This window comes from Muntiacus reevesi, chromosome 9, assembly GCF_963930625.1.
Source record: "Muntiacus reevesi chromosome 9, mMunRee1.1, whole genome shotgun sequence".
NCBI lineage: Eukaryota > Metazoa > Chordata > Mammalia > Artiodactyla > Cervidae > Muntiacus > Muntiacus reevesi.
Genome location: NC_089257.1, coordinates 85,938,628 through 85,943,692, shown reverse-complemented (window position 1 = coordinate 85,943,692; position 5,065 = coordinate 85,938,628).

The following is a 5,065-nucleotide window of genomic DNA, read 5'->3' as shown; positions in this document are numbered from 1 at the left end:
CTTATATCTTCTCTGTTTCAATAACATGAGACTAATTTGAAAATTAATTCACATGAAAACTTTTAAATTTAACCAGAGTAGAGTATTTCCATGTCAACTTCCTTATCAGGACCTGTGCATGAACTACTTCAGACAATTTTGTCTGTATAAACATGAGTCCTAAATATGGGAAATTCTCATTATACAGACGGATTGTTTTCTCAAGTTTATTTGCATAAATGTTATTTAGAACTTGGAAGGCTTTTCCCTACAAAAACAATGGTATGTATAATAATAATCCCTTAACTTTGTCCAACATGTCACAGTTTTCAAAGTATCTTTGCAACTATTTTCCCACCCATCTTGGGAGAAATTTTTTAGGAATTTATGTGGGTGTTGTGCTTCCCTTTATATAAATGATCAAAACCAGGCTCAAAGATTAAAAAGAAATGTCTGTTTTCCTCTACCCACAGAGCACTTCTGACACTAAAAGTGGGAGTTTTCCCACTCTGACTGGTTCTCCAACCCTACCAACAACAACTGGATGGCTTATAATTGCATTTTGACACTATGTGAAATTAACACAGACTCCACAGATTAAGGGCACAATCCCATAATACTACCCCTCCCTCCAAGCACCCTCTTTACTTCAGACACCAGCAACAAGTCCCATGTATCAGCTGTACATTTCACCAACTGGTCATAAATCTGGAGTTCCCATAACTCCTCCTCAGATTTAAGTCTTTGCTATAATGGCTCACAGAATTTAGGGGGAAAGGTTTATTATAAAGAATACAGATGAACAGCCAGTTAAAGAATCACATATTTGAGGTCCAAAAGGGTCTTGAGGGCAAGAACTTCTGTTCCTACACCAACTTGACACATGGATATGTTCACCAACCCAGATCTCCAAACCTCATAGGTTAGGGTTTTTCTTATGGCTTCTTCACAGACAAGATTGCTTATAGACTCAATCTCCTGTTCCTCTCCTCCCCTCAGGGGATGTATGGTGGGGCTGAAAGTTTCAAACTCTAATCTTGGCTTTGTCTTTCTACTGACCAGCCACCATCTGAAGTTATCTAAAGCCATCAGACACCAGTGATCTCATTAGCATATGAAAATACACTCATCACTCTGAAGACTCCAAAGATCTTAAAAGCTTCTACAGCAGAAATGCGTTTCAGAGAATGTATATTAGGGGGATTAAAAAAAAAAAAAAGATGTTTTTAGCACCCTATCACTCAGGAAATTACAAGCATTTTAGGAACTCTGTGTCAGGAAACAGGGGCAACCACTCTCACTATCTAATATGTAACATTGTATATATCATATTTTTGTTATATATATAATAATAATGTTTTTGTTTAGTCACTAAGTCGTGTCTGACTCTCACAACCCCATGGACACATCAAACTCCTCTGTCCATGGGATTTCCCAAGCAGGAATGCTAGGGTGAGTAGCCATTTCCTTCCCCAGGGGATCTTCCCAACCCAGAGATCAAACCCGTGTCTCCTGCATAGCAGGCAGATTCTTTTAACACTGAACCACCAGGGTAGTCCATATATATAATAATACACATTATACTTAACACTGCAAAATTTTGTGTCTTGCTCAAGGTAACATGACCAGTGAGTGAATCAGCAATAAAAGGCATTGGAGTAGAACTCCAGATTTTGGCTGCTAGTGTAGTACTTATTCCACCACAATATATCTCATTTGTGTTTATTCACTCGGGAAGTCCAAAGCTCTTTAAAAAGAGTTCTTTTTTTAAAAAAGAGTTTTTTAAAAGAGCTTTCAAGGAAAATATTATGCATTTTCCTTGAAAGATGTCATGAAATATTGGAATAGCAACAACTAAGCAGAACAAATAAAACATAAATGAAACGTTGATATCTATTTATTTTCTAAAATTGATTTATATTTTAATTGAAGGATAATTGCTTTACATAATTGTGTTGTTTTCTGCCAAACATCAACAGAAATCAGCCATAGGTACACATACATCCCCTCCCTTGTGAACCCCCCTTCCGTCTCCCTCCCCATTCCACCCCTCTGGGTTGATACAGAGCCCCTGTTTGAGTTTCCTGAACCAGACAGCAAATTCCCCTTGGCTATCTATTTTACATATGGTAATGCAAGTTTCTATGTTACTCTGTCCCTACATCACACCCTCTCCTCCCTCCCCACACTGTATTCATAAGCCTGTTTTCTATGTCTGCTTCTACACTGCAAATAAATTCATTGGCACCACCTTTCTAGATTCCATATATATGCATTTGTACATGATATTTATCTTTCTCTTTATGACTTACCTTACTATGTTATAGTAGGCTCTAAGTTCATCCACCTCATTCGAATAGACTCAAGTGAGTTCCTGTCTATGGCTTAGTAAAATTCCATTATATATATGCATCATAGCTTCTTTATCCATCATCTGTTGAAGGACATCTAGATTGCTTTCATGTTCTACCAATTGTAAATAATGCTGCAAAGAACATTGGGATACATGTGTATTTTTCAATTTTGGTTTCCTCAGTTTAATGCATAGGGGTGGGATTGCAGGGTCATATTGTGGGTTTACTCCTAGTTTTTTAAGGAATCTCCATATCGTCTTTCATAGTGGCTGTATCAATTTATATTCCCACCCTCAGTGCAAGAGGGTACTCTTTTCTCCATGTCTTTTCTGGCATTTATTGTTTGTAGACATTTTGATGATGGTCATTCTGGCCACCCATATGGCAGAAAGTGAAGAAGAACTAAAAAGCCTATTGTGGAAAGTGAAAGAGGAGAGTGAAAAAGTTGGTTTAAAACTAAACACTCAGAAAACTAAGATCATGATATCTGGTCCCATCACCCCATGGCAAATAGGTAAACAATGGAAACAGTGACAGACTTCACTTTTTGGGCTCCAAAATCACTCCAGATTGTGACTGCAGCCATGAAACTAAAAGCTTGCTCCTTGGAAGAAAAGTTATGACCAATCTAGACAGCATATTAAAAAGCAGAGACATTACTTTGCCAACAAAGGTCCATCTAGTCAAAGCTATGGTTTTCCACTAGTCATCTATGGATATGAGAGTTGGACTATAAAGAAAGCTGAGCATGGAAGACTTGATGCTTTTGAACTGTGGTGTTGGAGAAGACTCTTGAGAGTCCCTTGGATTGCAAGGAGATCCAACCAGCCAATCCTAAAGGAGATCAGTCCTGAATGTTCATTGGAAAGACTGATGTTGAAGTTGAAACTCCAATAGTTTGGCCACCTGATGCGAAGAGCTGACTCATTGGAAAAGACCCTGATGCTGGTAAGATTGAAGGCAGAGGTGGAGGGAACGGCAGAAGATGAGGTGGTTGGATGGCATCACCAATTTGATGGACATGAGTTTGAGCGGGACAAGCAAGCCTGGCATTCTGCGGTCCTTGGTGGCACAGAGTCAGACACAACTGAGCAACTGAACTGAACTGATTCTGACCAGTGTGAGGTGATATCTCATTGCAGTTTGGGTCTTTCCCACTTTTTGATTGAGTTGTTTGTTTTTCTGGTATGGGTACTTGTATGTTTTGGAAACTAATATATTTGTAAGTTGTTTCCTTTGTTATTATTCTCTCCCATTTTGAGGGTTTTGTTTTTACCTTGTTTATGGTTTCCTTTGCTGTCCAAAAGCTTTTAATTAGGTCCCATTTTGTTATTTTTGTTTTTATTTCCATTATTCTAGGAAGTGGGTTATAGAGGATCTTTCTGTGGTTTATGTCACTGAGTGTTCTGCCTATGCTTTCCACCTAACAGTTTTATTGTTCTGGTCTTAGATTTAGGTCTTTAATCCATTTTGAGTTTATCTTTCTGTGTGGTGTTAAGAAGTATTCTAACTTCATTCTTTTACATGTAGCTGTCCAGTTTTCCTAGCACCACTTTTTGAAGACACTATCTTTGACCTATTGTATATTCTTTCCTCCTTTGATAAAAATAAGTTACCCATAGGTGCATGGGTATATTTCTGGGCTCTTTATCTTATTCCATTTGTCTATATTTCTGTTTTTGTGCCAGTACCATACTGTCTTGATGATTGTAGCTTTGTAGTATAATCTGAAACCAGGAAGGTTGATTCCTCCAGCTCCATTCTTCATTTTCAAATCTTCTTTGACTATTCAGAATCTTTTGTGTTTCCATATGAATTGTGAAAATTTTTTGTTCTAGCTGGAATTAAGATTGCTGGGAGAAATATCAATAACCTCAGATATGCAGATGACACCACCCTTATGGCAGAAAGTGAAGAAGAACTAAAGAGCCTCTTGATGAAAGTGAAAGAGGAGAGTGAAAAAATTGGCTTAAAGCTCAACATTCAGAAAACTTAGATCATGACATCCATTCCCATCACTTCACGGCAAATAGATGGGGAACAGGGCTGACTTTATTTTGGGGGACTCCAAAATCACAGCAGATTGTGATTGAAGCCATGAAATTAAAAGATGCTTACTCCTTAAAAGGAAAGTTATGACCAACCTAGATAGCATATTAAAAAGCAGAGACATTACTTTGTCAACAAAGGTCCATCTAGTCAAGGCTATGGTTTTTCCAGTAGTCACGTATGGATGTGAATGTTGGACTATAAAGAAAGCTGAGTGCCAGAGAATTGATGCTTTTGAACTGTGGTGTTGGAGAAGACTCTCAAGCATCCCTTGGACTGCAAGGAGATCCAACCAGTCCATCCTAAAGGAGATCAGTTCTGGGTGTTCATTGGAAGGACTGATGCTGAAGCTGAAACTCCAATATTTTGGCCACCTGATGCAAAGACCTGACTCATTTGAAAAGACTTTGATGCTGGGAAAGATTGAGGGCAGGAGGAGAAGGGGACGACAGAGGGTGAGATGACTGGATGGCATCACCGACTCAGTGGACATGGGTTTGGGTAGACTCCGGGAGTTGTTGATGGACAGGGAGGCCTGGCATGCTGCAGTTCATGGGATTGCAAAGAGTCAGACATGACTGAGCGACTGAACTGAACAGAACTGTGAAAAATGCCATTGGTAATTTGATAGGGATTGTATTGAATCTGTTGATTGTATTTGGTATTACAGTCATGTTCACAAT